Source organism: Erpetoichthys calabaricus, chromosome 2, assembly GCF_900747795.2.
Source record: "Erpetoichthys calabaricus chromosome 2, fErpCal1.3, whole genome shotgun sequence".
NCBI lineage: Eukaryota > Metazoa > Chordata > Cladistia > Polypteriformes > Polypteridae > Erpetoichthys > Erpetoichthys calabaricus.
The window spans coordinates 64,132,820-64,157,836 of record NC_041395.2 but is presented as its reverse complement, the minus strand read 5'-3'; the positions used below and the strand labels follow the sequence as shown (position 1 = coordinate 64,157,836).

Genomic DNA, 25,017 nt, shown 5'->3' with positions numbered 1-25,017 from the left:
CCAGAGCTCTGCGACATTGACCATTTTTAAGAAGAATTTAAAGATTTATTTGTTTCAATATGCTTTAAAAAATCAGCTAGCTGTGCTATCCATCTAAGGCGGGTTCATATCTAAGTAATCACCGCAGAACTCAGCGTTAACTTTTGTAGTGCACCGTACAATGCACATGTCTCTACTACTTGTCATTTGGCATGGGGTTTGTGAAAGTAGTGTTAATGTTTCTGTTGCACCACCTGTTGGAATGAAAAAGTACAATGCATTTTACTGCTAAAAATGTTTGTGATGTGCCATCCTTTGGAGTGAGAGAGGCATAGCAAGGAGACAGACACACAAACACTTACAGTATTCTTTAATTAAGGTGGGTAATAAGTAATATTTACTTCTGTTTTGTTCTGTTAAAATATAAACTTTACTTTTATATAGAGTTTTAAATAGCAATGTGAATTGCTTGTATTTCTTTTATTTGCGCTCTCCACCACCATAATCTATCATCTATGGGGGAGGAGTGAAAGCTTTAGATTCATCAAAAATTTCCAATGGATCTCGACGTTTTCGGGTCTCCTGATATTGAAAACATTGATATCTTGATGATGTGTGTCACAGTTTCTTGACAACGTTCTAGAGCTAAAACGGCTGGATGGAAAAATACCAAACTCGAAACCTGAGCCTGTTATGAAATGTCGATGTGCTGATTAATTTTTGAGCCAAATCGTGCAAGAGAAAGAGGCACTTTAGAGGAGCCTTAAAATACCGTAATTCTGAAATTAATTATGAATTCTTGTCGTCAATTGCTGTCGTAATGACCTATTTTATGATCAGAAAGATCAGCATCAGAGCGATTAATAATTACTGAAATGTTACAGTATAGTTCAGGTAACCTGACTCCTAGGACGCAAAGCCTAATGATGCTCACCCCTGAATTTTTTGTTATTTGTAACGCCCCTAGGGATGAGTATGTTATTTTAATGTGTTATATAAATAAAATCTATTATTCTCATTATTATTATTGTTTTGGCAGTCCATTACTACTGCACAATACTGTTCTGTAGACCTAAATTTCCCAGATTGTTGGAAGATGACAGCATCCAGCATGATTTCCCTTTAACAGTTCATCCATCTTTATTTTATTCAGTATCTGACTGCCATATAGTAGGACACAATATGTTTTCACCTTTAGTATTTAGTCAGTCAGACTGTCAATCTCTTTATATGCTGTCTTTCATATGATCAGATTTTCACTTTTAGCACTTCATCAATCACTTGATCATTATTTTATATACTGTTGTACCTTTCATCTGATGGCGTACAGCAGATTTTTACCTTTTAGAGTTTATTACAAGACATAGCAGCAGAGAGGAGAGCGACTAGTCTGACTCCAGAACTGAGAGGTGTGAGCTGTGGTTAGAGATTGAAGGAGCTGAACTTCTTCAGATTAAGCAAACAGAGATTAAGAGGTGACATACTTCTGCCTTGCGCCCAATGCTGGCCGGGATTGGCTCCAGCTTCCCTGCAGCCCTGCTCAGGATAAAGTGGGTTCAGAAAATGGATGGATGGGTGATAAAATTGTTGAAAATTATGAAGGGAAGTAGTACAGTGGATCCAGGCTGCTATTTTAAAACAAATCACCAAGAACACAGAGACGCAGTTGGCAAAATATTAAGGAAAACTTTTCTGCAAATGTCTGTAAATGTTTTTTCACATGGACATATGGAATAACTTACCAAGTAGTGGGGTAGACAGTAGGACTTCAGGGACCTTCAAATGTCAACTTGATGTTATTTTACAGAAAGTAGGTGAATAGGATTGGCAGAGCTGTTGGGCTGAATGGCCTTTTCTCATCACAGTTGTTCTAATCAAAATTCTGTCAGTCTTTATTTATATAGTATCATTCTTGACAAGGCAATTTACAAAACAAACAGGCGTACATTTCTGAATGAACAGTAAATATAAGAGCTTTTAGTCCCATGATGCAACAAAGTATGTGGGGGTAGAGAAGAGGGCAGTCCAGCAGACCAAATGACGTGGCTAATAAAGTTGTTACAGAAGAGTGAAATAAGAGCCGAGGTGAAGGAGTGAAGAGCTCAGTTTGTTGAGATGTCTACACAGCACAGGTGTTCCAGAATTGCAAATGCCTTTTTGAAGCCTGCGTGCTGACAGTCCAGGTCCTTACACATCTTTGTACATAAACGTAGAGCCCCAGCACCTGCTTAGAGACTGGCATTGGCTTTACGTTTTGCCACCCCACGGTGCCAGCTGCAGTGATCTCATTCCTACGCACCGTTGGTCACCAAACCATCAAGTGCATTTTACTAAAATTGATGGAAAGATGGTGCGACAATTGAAAAAAAAGGCAGGGGAGGTAAACTACCCACCAATATTGTTGGCCTTTAGTCTTTGTGCTGGACTCGATGACGAGCACCCATACTCCCCTGCAGCTTGAGCTTGACGCTTGCACTGTCACTGCTGTGCCCATCCACATAAACTAAACTGGTTTTGCGTCAAGATTGTCAAGGACAATTTGGCAACATGTTTATTTCCTTCCTTTCTCTTGGCATTGGTCTGATGAATGCTAAGTGAAGAAGCAGCGTCCTGGAAGGCAGAATCAGGGCTGTGCGGCACCTCCATGTCATTGCTTGCTGCCGAGCTGCAGGTGGCTGAATGAACAGTTTGCCTTGTGCCGTGTAATTACTGCTGCTATTTGCAGACTATCCATGGGAATCCAGAACAATGAAAGGAAACATGTTGGCTGGTTTCTTCTTCTTCTTCTTTTTCTTTTTGTCAAGTTTATGCTGTGCGTGATAATTATTTTAACACATTTTCTCCAAGAAGCAGTCCAAATTTTAAGCCCAGTGTTTAATTTGACAACAGTGCTTGTGTATACTCATTAAGGCTTGTTGCAAGAAGCTTTTCTAGCTTCTGGTAAGCGTATATCAAGACACTCATTTGTAAGTCTACAATTATAGCACCTTCCAGAAATTGTGGGTTGCAGAACAATACTCTCATTAAAACGTGTTAAACAGAAAAGTCCTTTTTTATGGTTTGGTTGCCTTTCCTTTTTTTTTCAATTCAGTTCCTTGGCAGGCATATGGTGAGTACCATCCGGAGGAAGACAAGCACCACCAACTCAGGGCAAATTAAAGCTGTTATGTTACCCTAACGTGTGCAGGAAACTGAAGTTCATATATATGGGCACAGGGAGCGCATGCAAACTTTATAAAGGCAGGGCCCAGACTGGCAAAGGAAACCACATCTCCGCAGCAGTGAAGCAGCTACACTCACCACTGGACTGCAAACCCTGAGGCTGTGGGTTCAAATCCCACTACTGACACTGTGTGACCCTGAGCAAGTCACTTGACCTGCCTTGGAAAACCGAAAGAAATGTAACCAATTATATCGTAAGTCTTGGATAAAGTTGTCAGCCAAAGAAATAAATAAGTAACTGTTATCAATTGTTAATGCTGTAAATTGACATAATGCAAGAAGGGCAGGATTAGTTGAGATTATATTACAGGGAACAGAAGAAAAGAACAGCTCAAGCTTACAAAGGGTGTGAAAGATAGGGGGCATCACTGAGCCCCAAACCCTGGACACAAGTGACGTGAGCAGGCATTGTTCGCGTATTTTATACAGCACTGTGTATATCGTCCATCACCTCTTCCTCCTTGCAAGTGTTGTCCTCTGCCTCCCGACTCCGACTCCTCAAGCAGAGGCCGAGGGCTCCTTTTTAACCAGACCCTGGAAGTACTTCTGGAGTTTGGACAAAAGTCTGGGAGTTGGTCTCATCTGTTACGGGAGATGGACGTCTAAAGCGGAGCTCTGTTAGCAACGGTGTTATTTTTTCTCTTATTTCTTATTATCCCGTGGTATCCTGTATTTACCCAACCCAAGGAGGTTCTATTACAGTATATGCAAGCATCACACTATGCGACTCTTGAATTCCACCCGGGGGGGTAAACGTTAACATTATACAAAGATATTGTCTGTCTGTATAACTGCATTGTTATCACTCTTTAATTTAATATTGTTTCTTTATCAGTATGCTGCTGCTGGAGTATGTGAATTTCCCCTTGGGATTAATTATCTATCTATCTATCTATCTATCTATCTATCTATCTATCTATCTATCTATCTATCTATCTATCTATCTATCTATCTATCTATCTATCTATCTATCTATCTATCTATCTATCTATCTATCTATCTATCTATCTATCTATCTATATAAACATGAGCGGCAAGAAAAGTCCAGAGGAGGAACTTCCAGGTGAGGCAGAAGTGTCATAAAGAAGGGATGGTCAATCCACAACACCAATGGAACTTCGATTCCCAGCCTGCCTCGTGTTCAGCAACATATGGATGCTGCCCTCTAGTGTGTTGGGGGAGTTACACTGTGCACAGGCTAACTCCTTCTGTCGTCCCATCATTCTAGTCTCTCTTCCAAGCGTTGGATCAATTCCCAACCTGGTACCAGTCCATCGCTGTCCTCCCACTATAAATATCCATAGTGAATGTGTTCTTCTTCATGGATCCAGCATCCTGGTTCGAGTCCCCATGCCTGTAAGGTGTCTATGCACAATCTCCTAGGATTTCTTACAATTTTCCACCAGGTAGCCTTGTTGTCTTTCCACGTGCCCTAAGATGGGCAGGTTAGGTTAACTGGTGACTTTAAGTTGTTCTAGCGTGAGTGAGTGGAACCAGTAATGGCCTTAATTCCCCGTCCAGAGCTCTATACTGCTGTGTGCTCAAAACTGCTGGGAATTTAACCAACTCCTCCACAACCCTGAATTGGATTTAGTGTTTGTGGAAATGCTATGTCAAGTTACAAATACAGTTTCTTGTGATCAGTTTCCTTGACATAGCTGGTCCATCTTTGAAACCTGCCTGCCACTTTCCTCTCGACGGTGCTTGCTTGTGCTTAAACCAAGACATAGTGAATCTGCAAAAGTGCTCTGCACTTCAAACCCATTACACTCCTCACTCCTTCTTCCCAGTTAAAATCAGGCAGGCTTCTGTCCAGAGGTCCGGGCCTGCTTAGGTTGAGTGTTTCATTGGCCTTTATTTCCAAATGAGCTCACCCACTCAAGCCGGTCATAAGACACTCCAAGTAAAGAGATGTCAGCCCCATAGCTAAACCTTTTAGTGTTGTCAATGTGCAAATAGTTGGGAGACCTGCTCTTTTTAGGAATGCTTGGGATTCTTTGAGTTAATAAACCAGCGAGTTTGTTTTATTCTGATATTTTTGATGATGAACACTGAATGTAAAACAGTAGATGTTGACCAAAGCTAACTAAGTAACATCCCATTAGATCAATCGTACACCCATTTTGTATATGTACTTTGTTGTCTAACCCAGGGGTAGGCAACGTCGGTCCTGGAGTGTCACAGTATGTGCAGGTTTTTGTTCCAATCCAGTTCCTTAACGAGAACTCAATTATTGCTGATGAAGCACATATTGCTTAAGTGACATTTTAATGCTTCATTTTAGTGGTCTCGCTTGTTAAGGTTCTCCAACTTTAATTGCTTATTTCAATCTTAAACTGCTGCATTCAGTGTTTTAATTGCTCCTTATTAGCAATAAGATGTAAAACAGGGGTAGGCAATGTCGGTCCTGGTGAGCCGCAGTGGCTACAGGTTTTCATTCCAACCCAATTGCTTAATTAGAAACCAATCATTGCCAATCTCAGACCTTATTTAATTTTATGGCTTGTTAGTCTGTGCAATGTAAGGCTCTTATATCGTAGATTTTTTTCCTTTCCAAGGATATCATCCAAATGATTTGAAGCCTAAAACAGATCATTTTCAGTCTGTCACATTTTTCTATTAAGTGTTTTATTAAGTCAAACCGTGCATGATGAACACACACAGATGTAATTGGAAAAAAGCTAGCTGGAGAACTGCTGGCTGCTTTGTCTTTTACATCTTATTGCTAATAAGGAGCAATTAAAACACTGAATGCAGCAGTTTAAGATTGAAATAAGCAATTAAGGTTGGAGAACCTTAACAAGCGAGACCACTAAAATGAAGCATTAAAATGTCACTTAAGCAATATGTGCTTCATCAGCAATAATTGAGTTCTCGTTAAGGAACTGGGTTGGAACAAAAACCTGCACATACTGCGGCTCACCAGGACCGACATTGCCTACCCCTGGTCTAATGACTTTATCCAAAGCAACTTACGACATTTGAAATCCAACTGGTTATGTTTCTTTTCTTTTTCCAATTGGACGACTTCTTCAGGGTCACACAGTGTCACTGGTGGGATTTGAACCCACAACTGCAGGGTCTGAGCTCCAAAGCCTAAACCACGGCACCACACTGCCTGCCTTTTGATAGATAGATACTTTGTTAATTACAAGGAGAAATTCACAAGCAGAGTTGTCAGGAGTGGGATTTGAACCCATGCCTCCATTCGGAGACCAGAAGACCTGCCCTTTAGCAAAGGAGTGCAGTCCTTGAGTCTGGCGCCTTAGACCACTCGGCCATCCTGACAACTATAAAATCCTGACATTTTGTCTCCTATTATGTCAGTCATGGTCTCCTCCCAGTTACTCGAGACTTGGCTGCGTTTGCCAATATGATAAAAGGCACAAATAGCATTTCCAGGTACACTTATGACTTATCACAGCTCACTTTAGACTGCTGTAATGTGCTTGGAACCGTTCATAAAGAATGAAATCCCATTAAAGCTTTGGTATGACTGATTGTGCCAGCCTGTGTCAAACCTGATGTCGGTGACAGGCCAGCCGTGTCAATGACCACATAGTGAATTTGTTGTGTTACCTGTGATATTCCCCTTTGTGGAAAAACTAACACTTTGGACACGATCGCTGGAATAAAGTGTCGCATGAAACTTTTGCTGTTTTGGAGGCTGTCTTTGTTGATGCCAACTTCTAATAGCAGTTATTTGCCACTGCTAAACTGGACCAGTAGGTCTGTGTGTGTGTGTGTAGAAGTACGTGGGGCTCTCCTGCTGAGGTGTGGCCACCTTGGAGAACGGACAGATAAGAAGCCGTAGCAAACACACACACTTCAGCGCCGACTTCATTTCTTGACTCTGTATCTCTCGCTTAGTGTGCTGCCATTGTGCTTCAATTACTTGTATCAAACCAAAGTGGCAGGCAGCCTGTTAGGTCTCTTTAGGCTGACTTTGTGCCAGATGATCATAAGTTCCAATTATAAGAATACATGAGTGGCTGAAACCCGCCCCATGGCAGCTGCACTCATCTTTTGCTTTAAAACTTTCTTGAAAGGGTGACTAAACTCGCCTTTTCTCACAGAAGCAATTACTTTTGAGTTAAATACATGGTTCCAGTTTTAGAATTACCTTTAAAGGTGGGTGTGAACTGCTTGGTTGAAGAATTTGTGTACTGTGCACTCCACTCTGCCACATCAGACAATCCTAAAGTGCAATAATTTGTCCCTTTTGACCGTGCTGCGCGGTAGTCTTTCATTATTTCTTGCTTGTAATCCGGTGACTGCCCTTCACTTTAACTCGTATGACTTCATTCTGTCTCAGTGTTCACGTAAAGTTTTGCTTTGCTTTTTGCTAAACAAATGGCCAGATCAGGGTATGCTGCACTTCTTTTTCTTTTTGACTTATTCCTCGATTCAGTAGCTTCATTTACTACAATTAATGGTGTTTCTGGAATAGATGCTGCATCGCTTACCTCATTTTCCATGCAGCCCGCTCGCTGAGCGAGTCCTTCTCCGGGGAGCTGCTCTACGCTGTCAGAGTCTCTGCAGTGGTTTCTTTTTGCTGATCAAAGTGAGGAACCTTTTCCCATCATCCAAAGCAGCACGTTTGATTGGATTTATTCACTTGATAACATCACCATTTTGTGCTGAGAAAGGCAAATTATTGATCTAATTTTCATTGAAGGGGTGACGCCGGTCATACTGGATTAAGGCAAGGTGGCACTCAAGGAAGATGCATAAATGAATAATTCTGCCTAACTGCAAAAATACATGCAAGAATTGCAATGTCCTTAGGGCAGTTTAGTGACCCATCTCAAACCCCAATGCCTGAACATTTTGCCAGCACCAGTACTCTCCTACTGGTATCTCTTCTTCACCCCCAAGCACAACATGTCCTTTGAATTTTCAAAAAAACTGTTCCAGCATGCACGTGAATGTACTAAAAAATATACTGTATAAATGTTTGGATGCATCTATATATGAGATAGAGAGAGAAAAGGATATGTATAGATATATTTGAATAGATTTAGAGATATTTAGATACCATCCAGGAAGAGAGGAAGAGTAGATGATTCAGAGCTGCAAGCACTTGGAGGTCTAAATGAAGAGCAAACTAGACAGGTCTGACAACACACTGGTGCAGTATAAGGCGGCCCAGAGTAGATTGTACTCCCTGAGGAGACTTAGGTCCTTTGATGTGTGCAGCAAGATGCTGGAAATGTTTTACCAGTCCATAGCAGCCCGTGTATTGTTCTACAGGGTGGTCCCCTGGGAAGCATCTTGAGTTCAGGTGATGCGAAACACCTAAAAAAAACTTATCAGTATAGCCAGCTGACTCGGGACACTCTGGAGGCTGTTGTGGAAAAGACAATGGGGTGCAAAGTCATGAGCAGTTCTGCCCATCCTCTACAGGGGGCATTTTCTTAGAATACAGGCAGCGTGGTGTTGTGGTTAAGGCTTTGGACTTCAATCCTTAAGGTTGTGGGTTCAAATCCCCATACTAACACTGTGTGACCATGAGCAAGTCACTTGACCTGCCTGAGCTCCAACTGGAAAAGCAACCAATCTGCTTATTTAATACGCTACAATGGCTGTCCGTTTGTCTGTCCAGGATTTTAAAACACCTGTAGCTCGCAAACCGTTTGACATATTGACCTGAAATTTGGTACGCATATACTACGTGACGTCTACTATCCACTTTCGGGGTGATGATTTTTATTCCTCTTCTTATTTTTATTTTATTTTATTGTAGAATCAACTCTCGGCAGCGGCCAGCAGGGCAGCCGTGTGGCGTATGCATACAGGCGCCGTTCTCATCCCTCCCACCTTCGGCGTCACGTCCCCTACCTCTTCATATGTTAAATCATTCTTGAGGCAGATTGAAGACTTAAGTGCCAGCTTAAGTGAAACATTAAAGAAAACGTAGTAAGTAATTGCAACACAAACACTGACTTAATCAGTTTTAAAGCGAAAAGGTGCCGAAAGAAGAGAAGAAGAAGGCCGCTAGGGTGGAGAATAGAAGAGCTGCTCAGGAAGCAGCAAGCGCATCAACCTCTGAGCAAACAAATGCTAAACATACAGAGAAAGAGGACGAAAACTAGGAAGGCTCAAGTCAAGTGGATTCACTGCACATTATCATGCATTGTGCTGATACTGGTTGTTTCATAAACGTTGTAAGTTGCCTTGGATAAACGTGTCAGCCAAATAAGTAAATGTAGTTTTAGCCCCAGCACAGTCCTGCACGGTGTAATAAGAGGCGCCACTGGTGGATACTTTTGGCAGTTCAGTGCTCCCTCCTGATATCCCGTCCTACAATACAGCTAGGAGCCATAAGTAAATAGTGCAAATTTAATTTACTACAGTTATGTTTTATCACAATATTTATTGCCAGATATGCTTTTACTCTGTTGTCTTATATCATACGAGTACTTTGAGTCAGTATCTGTGTATTTTATGTTTTTGTGTTTTGCTATAGTGTGCATTTGAATTTCCCCTTGGGGCTTACTAAAGTATATCTAATCAAATCTAATCTAGTATACAGATGTACAGAAGATATTTAGGTATATCAAATGACTTACAACGAGTTGGCAGTTTATTAGGTGTATAATTCTTCATTCTCGCAATTCATATGTCATGTGATATGTCGAGCAAAACCGCATTTCTAATCTTGGTTAGCGTTCAGTAGAGCACTGGAATGGACAAAGCAAGGGTCCTTAGTAACTTTGGATGTGACGCGATGGTCCTAGCATCTCCCAAATGGCTATCATCATGGGCTTTTCAGTCACAACCACTAGAAGGGTTTACTAACAATGCTATGAAAAGAAAAATAGGCTTACCTGAATTTTCCTGTTAGGGAACTAGAAGTATTTCCATCAATCTCTATCAAGGATTTTTTTTTATCAAGTGTTTAAAAGTTCATCTTTAAAAGCGCTTTTAAAAAAAACATAAATAAAGATGAAAGTTCTTCCATCATCCAGTCTTAGATATGTGTGTACATCTTGGGGGAATATTTTGAATTTATTAACTTCTACTTCATAAGTAAATAATCTCAAAAAGGAAATGCTGCAATTGTGGAGAGAGCTCTTTAGATGTTCTCACGCTGCAGGGCCACAGATGAGGCTGGATAACAGGCCTCTTTTGAAAATGTTCGATTGTTTTGCCAAGAAAAGCAATAAACGTGCATCCAAATAATATATCACTGGTTTGTCACGCTGTCAAGAGCGAACTGTGAAATGATTGTGATGGTCTGAGAATAGGATTTTGGCCCTTTCATAACAAAGTGGCCGCATTTCTGTTGACCAAAAGTCTAAAGGATCTTTACTTTCCCAGCGGAAGGATCACATGATAATCCTCGCTGTATGGTTGCAAACATCTGGACTGGTGGTTTCCTCCTCGTCTTCGACTCGTCAGTGATAAGCCCAACAGCTGGGACTAGATTACAGTATTTGTCTAACCACAGGTATCAGTGGCCGTTTATAGCACAAAACGATGACACCGTGCCAACTGCTGCACCGGACCGCTCTGAACAACAGCTGGAGAAGTGAAGCACGGCCATTGTGTGTGGTGGTGCTCATTCCTCCTTTCCTCTGTCTTCTTGATTTTCAGAATACAGGTCTGGGGAATTTAGTTTAAGAATTCAAATGGACGTAAAGTCCAGATTATACAATGTGTATCTTCTTGGTTAAATTAATTGCCTATGGTTAATGACTTTCAGCAACACCACCACGTTTCTTTGAACCAGAAACGTAAGATATCTGATATTAAAGTTATAGGTGTAAGTTGTTTTAATGTATTCAAATTTAGCAAGTCTCTATGTCTTTAAAGAAAGCAACAATTACAGCATTCTGAACTTGAATTTCAGCATGTGTTTGTTGGTAATTGCACACTGACAGTTTAACATACTTAAGCGGAACAGCCCTACTGCACTTTTAAAACCATAAACAAATAAAAGTCTTTTATAATTGCCAATTTTATGCAATCACAAGGTGAGTCTGAGATTACAATGATAGAACTGCAATAGTTTTAGGGTCTAGGAGTTGAATGAGGGAACCAGAAATCGTAGCACGATGGCTAATAAAAGCACCTCACAAAGCCCCCATAAGCAAACAGAGTCTTTGCACTCATTACTCAGCTCAACTCAACTCAATTTTATTCACCTACATAGTATATGATTGAACAAAATTTCATTCCTTAACCGTCTCCAGTGCATAGGCAAAATAACATACATTTGACATACCGTACACCATAACATTATATAATATAACAATATAACAAGACTAAAGATTCAGGACTATAAAGCTTGAACAATGCTCAATTTCCAATTTAAAATGCAGAGTGCAAAGTGACAGTACATAATTGGGAGAATGTTATAGGGACCTGGTACTTGGTGACATGTAGGAGTTCAAATGAAGCTGTTATAAGACCAGGCTGTGCTGGTTCTAATGGTGCGGTATGTTGTACCTGAGATCAGGAGGTCAATCAGGGCATGTGATGGGTGAGAGACGTCTTTCACAATGGCATAGGCTCTACACAGACAGTGTGTTTGAAAGATGTCCTGGATTGAGGAGAGGGAGACCCCTATGATCCTCTCAGTGGTCCTCACTTCACGCTGCAGAGTCTTGCACTCATGGGCTCTGCTGTTCCCAAACCACACAGTGATATAGTTTGTCAGAACTCTCTCCACAGTTCCTCTGTAAAAGGTGGTAAGAATGGGTTGTGGTAAGCTGATTCGTTTCAGTCTCCACAGAAAAAAAGAGGTGTTGTTGTGCCTTCTTGACAATAGTGTTGGTGTTGATTGTCCAGGAAGGGTCATTAGAGATATACACCCCAAGAAACTTGTTGCTGCTGACTCTCTCCACAGCAGAACCATTGATGACCAGTGTCGTATAGTCAGCTGATGTTCTTCTGAAGTCGTCTTATTGACATACTTACTTACTTATTGATTATTTTCACCCACCTCCTCACCAGATGTTCAACCTCCTCTCTGTACGATGTGTCATCATCATTGCTGATGGGACCCACTATGGTTATATCATCTGCAAACTTGGAAATTATGTTGGACTCCATAATAGTGGGCTCAGTACGCTGCCTTGAGGGGCACCTGTGCTCAGCCTGGTGGTAATAGACATAGTTGCAATTATCCATCATCCAACTGTCCATTTTTTTAACCAGCTTATTCAGTTTTCACTTAAATTCACTTTATTTTTTTGTGTATTGTTCTTTACTGAACACAGGCTAAGATCATTGCAACAACTCAAGTTTATAGGTAAATTCAGTTTACAAATTTTAAAAATTCCAAAATGTGCACACATTAAACTACACACTGGGTCAAACTCACAGTAAAACAAGCAATGTAAAATAATTAACATAAATGGATCCTTACGGTATTCCTTTATTAACATTATTGTTGAGAGATGGCCAGTTGATAACAAATCAAGTCAAGTAAAGTTGGGGAGCATGCACTGGTACAGTGCGTTGCTGCACCTACTACACGACGAAACAACTCGGGATCCCAGTTTGCAACCCCCCAGGCAGACACACGGTCCAGTCCCATCCTCTGGAAATCCTCTGCCGCAGCCAGGTGTTACTTGGGCGACCCCTTGGTCTGGTCCAACCACTTGGGCCCCCAACAATGAGGATCTTATGAGCTGGGTCACCCTTTGGGAAACGTGCCACATGGCCGTAGTGCCGTTAACTGATGCTCCCTCACAATGCAGGTAATGTCCCTCATTCGGGACTCCATGAGCAACCGCTCATTCGACACAAAGTCAAGCCAATGATACCCAAGGATTTTCCTTAGAGACACAGTACCAAAGGAGTCACATCTTCGTCTCAGGTCACTGGATAGTGTCCATGTCTCGCAACCATATAGCAAGACAAGGAGCATCAGGACTCTAAAGACTTGGACTTTCGTCCTTTTGCATAGATATCGGGAACGCCACACACCCCTTTCCAGCAACCTCATGACCCCCCCATGCTCTTCCAATCTGTCTGCAGACTTCATAGGAAGAGTCACCAGAGACATGTTGGAGGAGAGAAAAACTAAAACTCCTCCAGGGGGGTCCACAGTCAGTTATAATGCACAGTCATAGACCAAGTCCACTCATCCAGTTCAGAGTCATGACCTGCCACAGGACACACTTCCACATGGACCCACAAACAATCATACAATCAGTATGGTAATAAAAACAAATATGAGTGATTTGTACATTTATTTTGACTAGTCTTCAAACAAGAACAGTATAAAGTAAGACCTTTCAAGTTTTACCTAATCAACTGTATTGTTTTTTGAAGATGCACATTTATTCTGAAATTCGTGCCTGCAACTCATTCCAAAAAAGTAGGGACAGAGTGTGGTTTACAGACTAATAATGACATGGCAATTTGAAATATCAAGGTGAAGTTAAACAGGTGATGTTAAACAGTCATGTCCTTCAAGAGCAAAGATGGGTTATGACTTTCCAACATATCAGCCAATAGTATAGCACTTTGAAAACGAGGTTCCCCAAAGACAAATCGGTACGATTTTGAAAATTTCACCTTCTGCAAGTACACAATATAATTAAAAGATTCAAGGAATCTAGTCAAATCTCAGTGTGTAAAGGGCAAGGCTGAAGACCACTTCTGAATGTGCGTGATCTCCGACCCTTCAGACGTCATCTTTCTGTAATGGATATCATGACATGAACTCAGTAAAACTTCCATAAACTTTTGTCAGCCAGCACCATTCACTGGTGTATCCACAGATGATTATTAAGGCTTTGCTGTGCAAAGCAGGCGCCATACATCAACACTGTCGAGAAACACAGCCAACTTTTCTGGGCTCAGCCTTATTTGATATGGAAAGTAGCAAAGTGGAATTGTGTTTTGTAGTCCAATGAGTAAAGAATTCAAAAAAATTTTGGAAAAAACAGATGTCATGTTCTTGGGACCAAAAAGGAAAAGGACCATCCAAGCTGTTATCAACATCAGGTCCAAAAGCCAGCATCTATCATGGTATGGTGTATGCTAGGACCGATGGGTAATGTGCAAGTAATGTGAGGTTACCATTAATGCTGTAAGATATGGAGCAACATATGCTTGCGACTAGGTGCTGACTTTTCCAGGGATGGCCTTGTACTTTCCAGCAGGACGTTGTCAAAGCACATTCTGCCCGGATTACAACTTGTATGTCTGCATAAGCAGAGAGTGAGGGTACGAGATTGGCACACCTACAATCCTGACCTATGTGGTACACTGTGAAACACAAAATATGGCACTGAAGACCCTGTATAACTGCACAGCTGGAGACCTGCATAATGGATGAACAGAGGGAATTCTGCTTGCCAGACTTAACCAAATGGAGATGTTACACAATGAGAAACACTTAATTGTTCCAACTTTTTGGAGCGTCGGATTTGACCTGAATGAATATTTGCAAAAAACTTTACATTCACAAGGTGAAACATCAAATAATGTGTTGCTGTGATGTTTTCAATACAGTTCAAGGTGAATGGAAAGTACAAATCACTCATCTTTTCTTTAATAGCATGTACTATACTGTCCCTACTTTTTTGGAAATGAGTCTCTGCAAGTACTAGGCTCAATTCAGACTCCCCAGTTCACCTAATCAGCACCTTTTTGTCATGTTACCGTGAAACTCATGCTGACTAAATAAGAATGAGGAAACTCCACACAGGCAACCCAGAAGTAAAGATCAATTTCAAACCAAATGTCTATCTGTGTATGTGTCGCTAGTCCAGAAGAGTTACGAAATACTCTACAAACCTCTAGGTATTCATTTCGAATTGTAATTTCTGAGTCCTTCTCGGCTTTCTTGTGGCTCAGCTCGTAATGCTGCTGTGAAGTTTGTGTCAGACTGTTCTACAAACACGACTTGTAGTGCTTAAGTGGCAGCATAGAATTACAGGGACAGGCAGTTAGTGGATCTGCTTCTCTACAGCGTATCAGACTGGCATTCTCCAGCTTTCTTAATCTTACTCAAGGTTGTGTGAGGCCAGAATCCATGCCAGCCATCTTGGGCACAAGGCAGGAGCCTGCTAATTCAATGCTTCCGTGGTAACACGGAGATTTTCTGGAGCCTGTACCGCTGTCTTCTCTACCTGATGGCCTTCACCTAAGGCTTAGAGCGACACGGCAGCGCCCTTCCGCAGTTTTTAAGAATGGGCCCAACTTTGGTGTGGATTTTCCTGTCTCCCTCCTTGGCCTGTGTGACATTCTCCATCCTGTGCCTTTCTGGTGCCACTTTTGTCTTTGGCAGCTCTTTTTGAAATGTACAATCCTCCATACACCTTCATTATTTATTCTTTGAAAATCCAGTTCCTGTAGAATTGATTTGCACCTGACTGGCAATGTACTTTTTGTTCTGGACGTCTCTGTTAACTTGAGGGCTACAATTATAATTTTGGTTTGGGGACTTTTTAAAGCTTCATATTGTCCCCTGTGGGTTATCCTTTGTGCTTTTTGGCAACTGTGCAACCACAAGGTTGGCACAGGATAACAGTACATGGCACCTCTCTTTGATAGAATTCAGTGCGCATTTGCAGAGAAGTCCACAGGTTCAGGCACTGCCACAAGATTGTTCAGTCAGCAGACCTACGGCTCAAAAAGTAGCCCCCATATGGGGTTCAGAATTAATAAAAAACAAGGGCCGCACAAAGACAAACTGGACTCACAATTTCATCTAACCAGCATATCTTTGTCAGGTTGGAGTAAAACCAGCACGACAAGATCTGATGTTTTGGGCTGAACTGTGTGGTAGAATTTAAAATAAAAATATTGCTTGCCATTATGAAACGTTTGAAGGGTCTGATAATTCTACAGTAGGATTTTATTATTATTATTTTAGCCTTAAGTTTCCACATCAACATTTAAATGACCTCTGCCATTTGGTTATTTACATCCGTTCAGAAGACCCCTGGCGTTATCCATAGCCTGCGTTTTATAGCATATGGATGTGAAAACATACATTTCTCAAATTTTTCCAAGTAAACAATCATTTCTATGGAAAGGATGTTGCCTAGCGACATGGGCAGCGCAGAATCCACATTGATCTGCAAATGTGGCACCTGGAGCTGCCAGGCTTATTTTTATGGGGTTTTTTTTCCTATTTAGGAGTCTGGTCACAACATGGATATTAAACTTAACACAAGGCTAAAATAAACTCATTTTAAAGATAGTATAACGCTTTTTAGTATTTTTCCTATTTAGGAGTTTAGCAGAAGAACGTTAGAATTGGACAGTTTTTAGAGATTTTAATAAAATGATATCAAAATTTGATACCGTATTCCAGATATATCTGTCCATCTGCCTATCTATTTTGGAACCATTTTCAAATTGTGACAAGTCAGAGGTGTATCATGGCAGAATCAGATCTGTGACAGGGCTCTGCTTATCTCAGGACACACACACATACACATGTAGCTCAGCATCTTTGCAATATGGGAGACATGCAGTGTCTAGAAGCAGGCCCGGAGGGGTATGCAGGTTATCTGGACCTCTTTCCCAGGCTAAGGGGTGAGAGATGTGAAGGCAGTGGTGACCTTTGGGCCCTTTAAGGTTCACCCTGCAGTGTCAGATGTCTGGTCCTAGCAGCTGGTGTTGTGACTTTAACAAGTTTGGTTACCTGTTGCAGGCCACTGTCACACCGACCTGTGTTGAGCATCCCTAACCCTGACGAGACCTTCAACGAAACCCCTAAGGTGACACCCCGACCCACCTGAACCTGTAAGACCAGAAAGATGTAAGAATGAAGAGCAAATTAACCTAAAAAGCATTTAGCATATTTATTAAAGCCAATCGTGAAATACGCATTAAAATAGATTAAATGTAAATAAAAGAAAAATGGGCAATCCTCCGAATACCGGTCCCAAATTATTTAACAACTGTTTTCCTATCGAGTGGACAATATTTAGGAGCGGGAGCAATAAGGTTAGTTATAACCAGCTTACCAAAGCGGTACAAGCCGTGGACTGTTCGCCAGTTACTTGTCGACCTTTCAGTGGCGCAACTGCCACAAACGCAATCTTTTCGGCAATTATATGCATTTGCTCAGCGATAACTACAACATTTAGTTGCTCCGTGTTGAACCGTTACCACTAAGAGACGTTGCAGCTGTTGTGCTGGAATTAATACAAAATATTGGAAATACATCTTATTGTCTTGCAATAAATGTTTTTTCGCGGCTTTCAGTGTAGTATTGTCCACTCGATAGGAAAACAGTTGTTAAATAATTTGGGACTGGTATTCGGAGGATTGCCGAAAAATGAGCATTCTTACAACATTTTAACAGCAATGACACAGATTCAGTCCTTCCTTTCTGTCTTCAGGATGATATCATATTACAAGTCTCATTCTGTTTATATAAGTGCCCACATCCTCCCATTTCTTGATTAATGTTTGTCTCACCAAGGACTTTCCCGTTTGAGATGGTGTAACACGTCCTCCTTTTTAAACTAAACCGTTTCTTCTTATATTCCTACCACATAATTAAATTATATATATTGTGAAGATTCTGCCTGGCTACAGACAGACACTGAGACAAACATCCCAAAGACGCACGTTTACTCTTCTTTTTGCCTTTTACACAGCACTGTACACAATCCACCAACAGCTACAATAGCCCAGTCCTTTCCTTCTCTACCATCTTCTTTTCTTCAGCCGCCTCCACTCCTCTCTTTGCAAGCTTAGTCTTCCTCCTCCTGACACAGGGTCCTCGAATGGAGTGAGGGGGCCCCTTTTATAATTCACCCGGATGAGCTCCAGGTGTTATTTGATGACTTCCCTGCAGCACTTCCTAGTGTGGTGGAAGTGCTGCCTGGACACCTGAAAGCACTCCAGGTGTATTCGGTTCCTCTTCCTGTGGCACATCCTGGTGTGGCGGAAGTGGTGCAGTCCATGGATCCGGAATGATCCGGGCACCCCCTGGCGGTGGCCACAGGCTCCAACATGGTTGAGCTAAGCTCCAGTCCCGTGGCCCCCATGCAAACCAGGGGGGCTGCCCTCTCGTGTCCTGGGGGAGGTACTGTCTCTTTTCCCAGACCTTCCATCCTCCAGGTGTTCTTTCTGGGCAAGAGTCCCAGCTGTCCGCCACAATATTTATTTACATAAGTAATGATTTCTTATTTCTATTGTATCTTTGTTTTATGCTTAATATTAATTTAGCACATTATTGTAATTAATTATTTCATAATGTAACGGTGGCTTCCTGATCTGAATTTGTCGGAGGGAAAAGAACGTTTCAGAATGTCAGTTCCATGTGCCATGAGGTGGTGTGGCTTTTAACTGACATTACCACCCTCATGTTCAGGTGAAATCTCCAGTTCCCAAGACCCCCAAGTTAACAGCCACATCATCACAAGGAAATGCGTTAGTAGTTTGTTATCTGAGTCTCTCCTGTCCATCTCTGGCCCGATCCGGTTGTTAAGTCGAGCTTTCGTGAGTGGGCTCGGTTGGTCTGGCTTCATGAGAGCAGACATGGAGACAAGTGTGCAAACTTTGTTTCAGCTGAGGAGGTGTGAGAATGCAGTGGACCGCTGTGGTGCCCTCTTTAATTAAAGAACACAAACATTCATGAATTTAATGATCTACAGATACACTGTATTTCTTGGCAAGTAGTGGAATGGAGGGTGGCTATTGAAGTTTTGTCCCCTTTTGGTGATGGGGCAATCTCCTGCCACGATCCATTTGAAATGACCATCAAACCGTTAATATGTGAGGAGTGTAATTCCTTATACAAATGCTGCCTTTAATTGGTCAGCTACCCATTATCTCTGTGTAATTGTGCAGATTTTTTATTTTCAGTTTGAGAATTTTAAGATTTTTAATTTTGCCTATGTTGTTCTTCATCTCATTGCGTCTTCTCTATTAAATGGTGGTGGTATCTGACTAAGGTGATTAAGGCAGACTTCAGTATCTTCAAGTCTCCCTTTTTTATCCTCATATGAAATATCTAAGACTACAGTTACACCTCATCGAAAAGTGACTCAAATCCAATTTTTGGCTCAAATATCATTTTCTTTGATTCTTCAAATCCATGATGGATGTGCATAGATATCCACCCTGAATAGGAAAAATTAAAAAACAAACCAATGTGTCCTAATAGACCACCATGAGCACCAACAACTTAGCAGCTGCTATGCTTCTTAATATTGCTGTCAGTAAATTTGTCAGTTTGTGATGACAAGGAGAACAAATGGAGAATGAAAAATTGTAGCTTAGAGTGCAACCTTCACTGCCATATCTATACACAGAAATCTGGAGACATGTGAGAAGATCCAGGACTGGTGGGAGCCAATATGTGGATGGCATGGTTACAAAGCAGTGAATTTGACAAGCTGACTTAGGATAATGTCAGTCCGCAAAACCCTCTCTGAGGAATAAGTGCCTGAGGAACAGCGTTTATATCAGAACACACCAAGCAATTGGGCAGTGTTGGCTGGTGGCAAATATTGATTAAGTCTGCCACCTTGTCTTCTTTGCACTGGCACACTGAGTTCGTCCTGTGGTCCACTTTGATTTTCAAAATATGACAATGATGTATCCATCCATCCATCCATTATTCAAACTGCTATATCTGAAATACAGGGTCACGGGGGTCTGCTGGAGCCAATCCCAGCCAACACAGGGTGCAAGGCAGGGAACAAACCCCGAGCAGGGCGCCAGCCTACCGCAGGACAATGAAGTAAGACAGTGTAAATCTGCAGACATATCCGATTGAAGTATTCAAACACAAGTCACCGTTAAGTCACATTCAGTATGTCTGTATCAGACTTTGGATTAAATCCGACATAAAAAGTTATGATTTCTTGTGTTGTTTTTTTTGTTGCTCACACTTTTCTAAAATCATTAGATCTGTGTCACATATGAGGAGAAAAAAAATCAGACATGAGCTGTAGTGTGAACATGGCCAAATTCTTCCTCCAGTGTTCCCTGGTTCTCCTCCCTTTATGCCACCAATGGTAGGCATCCTTACTATAGATACCCAACCCACGTCGACTGGTTCATCTTGATCTGGAGCGGCAGAAGATGTGCTCAGAGGACTTACTGGTTTGTCGTGATCCTGAAATTACAGTAGCACCTCATTTCAGATGTTTGCACCCACAATTTAATTTTTCCAGCCTTTCCTCACTGAGTTAGGAGATATGGACTGTTCATTTAGTTTTATTACTCAGACACTTGTGGAATTTTATGGTTGGCCCCCCCATCCATCCATCCATCCATCCATTGTCTCCCGCTTATCTGAGGTCGGGTCGCGGGGGCAGCAGCTTGAGCAGAGATGCCCAGACTTCCCTCTCCCCGGCCACTTCTTCTAGCTCTTCCGGGAGAATCCCAAGGCGTTCCCAGGCCAGTCGAGAGACATAGTCCCTCCAGCGTGTCCTGGGTCTTCCCCGGGGCCTCCTCCCGGTTAGACGTGCCCGGAACACCTCACCAGGGAGGCGTCCAGGAGGCATCCTGATCAGATGCCCGAGCCACCTCATCTGACTCCTCTCGATGCGGAGGAGCAGCGGCTCTACTCTGAGCCCCTCCCGGATGACTGAGCTTTTCACCCTATCTTTAAGGGAAAGCCCAGACACCCTGCGGAGGAAACTCATTTCAGCCGCTTGTATTCGCGATCTCGTTCTTTCGGTCACTACCCATAGCTCATGACCATAGGTGAGGGTAGGAACATAGATCGACTGGTAAATTGAGAGCTTCGCCTTGCAGCTCAGCTCCTTTTTCACCACGACAGACCGATGCAGCGCCCGCATTACTGCGGATGCCGCACCGATCCGCCTGTCGATCTTACGCTCCATTCTTCCCTCACTCGTGAACAAGACCCCGAGATACTTGAACTCCTCCACTTGGGGCAGGATCTCGCTACCAACCCTGAGAGGGCACTCCACCCTTTTCCGGCTGAGGACCATGGTCTCGGATTTGGAGGTGCTGATTCTCATCCCAGCCGCTTCACACTCGGCTGCAAACCGATCCAGAGAGAGCTGAAGATCACGGCCTGATGAAGCAAACAGGACAACATCATCTGCAAAAAGCAGTGACCCAATCCTGAGCCCACCAAACCGGACCCTCTCAACGCCCTGGCTGCGCCTAGAAATTCTGTCCATAAAAGTTATGAACAGAATCGGTGACAAAGGGCAGCCCTGGCGGAGTCCAACTCTCACTGGAAATGGGTTCGACTTACTGCCGGCAATGCGGACCAAGCTCTGGCACCGATCGTACAGGGACTGAACAGCCCTTATCAGGGGGGCCGGTACCCCCATACTCTCGGAGTACCCCCCACAGGATTCCCCGAGGGACACGGTCGAATGCCTTTTCCAAGTCCACAAAACACATGTAGACTGGTTGGGCAAACTCCCATGCACCCTCCAGGACCCTGCTAAGGGTATAGAGCTGGTCCACTGTTCTGCGACCAGGACGAAAACCACACTGTTCCTCCTGAATCCGAGGCTCGACTATCCGACGGACCCTCCTCTCCAGGACCCCTGAATAGACTTTTCCAGGGAGGCTGAGGAGTGTGATCCCTCTGTAGTTGGAACACACCCTCCGATCCCCCTTCTTAAAGAGGGGGACCACCACCCCGGTCTGCCAATCCAGAGGCACTGTCCCTGTTGTCCATGCGATGTTGCAGAGGCGTGTCAGCCAAGACAGTCCTACAACATCCAGAGCCTTGAGGAACTCCGGGCGTATCTCATCCACCCCTGGGGCCCTGCCACCAAGGAGTTTTTTGACCACCTCGGTGACCTCAGTCCCAGAGATGGGGGAGCCCACCTCTGAGTCCCCAGGCTCTGCTTCCTCATTGGAAGGCATGTTAATGGGATTGAGGAGGTCTTCGAAGTATTCCCCCCACCGACCCACAACGTCCCGAGTCAAGGTCAGCAGCGCACCATCCCCACCATATACAGTGTTGACACTGCACTGCTTCCCCTTCCTGAGACGCCGGATGGTGGACCAGAATCTCCTCGAAGCCGTCCGAAAGTCGTTCTCCATGGCCTCCCCAAACTCCTCCCACGCCCGAGTTTTTGCCTCAGCAACCACCAAAGCCGCATTCCGCTTGACCTGCCGGTACCTATCAGCTGCCTCCGGGGTCCCACAGGACAAAAGGGTCCTGTAGGACTCCTTCTTCAGCTTGACGGCATCCTTCACCGCCGGTGTCCACCAACGGGTTCGGGGATTGCCGCCACGACAGGCACCGACCACCTTACGGCCACAGCTCCGGTCAGCTGCCTCAACAATAGAGGCACGGAACATGGCCCATTCGGACTCAATGTCCCCCACCTCCCTCGGGATGTGGTTGAAGTTCTGCCGGAGGTGGGAGTTGAAGCTACTTCTGACAGGGGGCTCTGCCAGACGTTCCCAGCAGACCCTCACAACACGTTTGGGCCTACCACTCCTGACCGGCATCCTCCCCCACCATCGAAGCCAACTCACCACCAGGTGGTGATCAGTTGACAGCTCCGCCCCTCTCTTCACCCGAGTGTCCAAGACATGTGGCCGCAAGTCCGACGACACGAGCACAAAGTCGATCATCGAACTGAGGCCTAGGGTGTCCTGGTGCCATGTGCACATATGAACACCCCTATGCTTGAACATGGTGTTCGTTATGGACAATCCGTGACGAGCACAGAAGTCCAATAACAAAACACCACTCGGGTTCTGATCGGGGGGGCCATTCCTCCCAATCACGCCCTTCCAGGTCTCACTGTCATTGCCCACGTGAGCATTGAAGTCTCCCAGCAGAACGAGGGAGTCCCCAGAAGGTATGCCCTCTAGCACCCCCTCCAGGGACTCCAAAAAGGGTGGGTACTCTGAACTGCTGTTCGGTGCATACGCACAAACAACAGTTAGGACCCGTCCCCCCACCCGAAGGCGAAGGGAGGCTACCCTCTCGTCCACCGGGGTAAACCCCAATGTACAGGCTCCAAGTTGGGGGGCAATAAGTATACCCACACCTGCTCGGCGCCTCTCACCGGGGGCAACTCCAGAGTGGTACAGAGTCCAGCCCCTCTCAAGGAGATTGGTTCCAGAGTCCAAGCTGTGTGTCGAGGTGAGTCCGACTATATCTAGCCGGAACCTCTCAACTTCGCGCACTAGCTCAGGCTCCTTCCCCTTCAGAGAGGTGAAATTCCACGTCCCAAGAGCCAGTTTCTGTAGCCGAGGATCGGACCGCCAAGGTCCCCGCCTTCGGCCACCACCCAACTCACACTGCACCCGACCTCCTTGGCCCCTCCCATAGGTGGTGAGCCCATGGGAAGGGGGACCCACGTTGCCTCTTCGGGCTGTGCCCGGCCGAGCCCCATGGGTGCAGGCCCGGCCACCAGGCGCTCGCCATCGAGCCCCACCTCCAGGCCTGGCTCCAGAGTGGGGCCCCGGTGACCCGCGTCCGGGCAAGGGAAAACGCCATCCAAAATTGTTTTTCTTCATAGGAGGTTTGTTTAACCGCTCTTTGTCTCATCCCTCACCTAGGACCAGTTTGCCTTGGGTGGCCCTACCAGGGGCATAAAGCCCCGGACAACAGAGCTCCTAGGATCATTGGGACACGCAAACCCCTCCACCACGATAAGGTGACGGTTAAAAGAGGGGGGTTGGCCCCCCCGTTTGAGATAATTATGTAGGTTTTATAGTAGATGACAAACTTCTGCAGTGTTGCTTTTGGGTGGATGTAACTTCATGAGACTAAAATTCTGTGTTAACTACTCCTTCACCCCACCAGTAATGAAGCGAAGCCTCCCACAAAGCAGCAGCATGTTGAAGGTTTTGTACTAACATTCAGCATTCCCACAGTTTAAATTAGGCAGCATTCTAAAGAAAACGACTTAATTTTTTCGTGACGAAGGAACTACCTCGTTGATGAAGGTACAGTCTATTGTGCTCGCAAGTTTCGTAATCAACAAAGGCTGAAGGAGATCTAAAGGAGATTGTACGCTTCGTTTAACATTGCACAGACAAGTGTCAAAATAACCCGACAGTCACAAAATAGAAATCTGCCGCAAGTAAAAAGAAACTGTAGGCTACTGCAGCACACACTGTCAAATATCAGCCGTCACGAATATCAAATCAGCACTTCTCTTAGATCTTATGAGAGGGGCAAGAAAGCAACCCTAACGTATTTGGCGCTCGCTGCTTCCTCAATAACACTCCGTTTGTGAACCACTCAGACACCCATTGAATTTTTTTTTATTTCATTTTATTCCATTAAATGCACTCTGAACTTCTATTTTTTCTTGTTTTCTTATTATTTCAGGCCACGACTCTTAATGTTTTTCTATTCCTCTCTGCTTTACATGACCAGTTGTTGTCAGTTGGATTCACTGTAATTATTTCTCGCAAGCTTTACTATGATTACGTGAATCCAGTTCTTCTCCCTTATTTCAAAGACATGCATGGCAGGTTATTAATTCAACTGGTACTGCTAAGACAGAGTATGGCCTTGTGCGTGGCTGGCACCCCGGCCAGGGTTGGTTCCTATGCTGCACACAATGCAATCTCCTGTAACACTAAATCCAAAAATGGTTGGGTGGATTAATGCCTATGTGAAATGCAGATGTTCACATATCTGGTTATGCATACACTTGAGGTTTAACAACCTGATGTCAGTATTCAAGTTGCCCTACACAGTGTTCTCTAAGGCCTGTTAATATCGAGTTCTGTTGAAAACAGCTGTTAGCTGTTGTAGATGCCATAATGGATGAACAGGCATCTCGCCTGGGATAAAGAATAACATCTTACTTGGCCAGGAGGCCATAACAGAAGGACGGTGTGGATGGAGGTACATCCTGATTAGGTTGATGTCTAATTCAAAGACTCATGGGTGGATAGAGGGAGTTCATC

The 25,017-nt window shown here is 43.8% G+C and overlaps 1 non-coding gene across 1 annotated transcript; it reads right to left on the bottom strand.

The window, feature by feature from the left end:
• Window positions 1–6,376: 6,376 nt before the first annotated feature.
• Window positions 6,377–6,489, bottom strand: trnal-caa (transfer RNA leucine (anticodon CAA)). Its single transcript has 2 exons — window positions 6,452–6,489; window positions 6,377–6,422 (listed from the first exon to the last, which is right to left on the bottom strand). It is a non-coding gene; the product is annotated as a tRNA-Leu (tRNA).
• Between the last annotated feature and the right edge of the window lie 18,528 nt (window positions 6,490–25,017).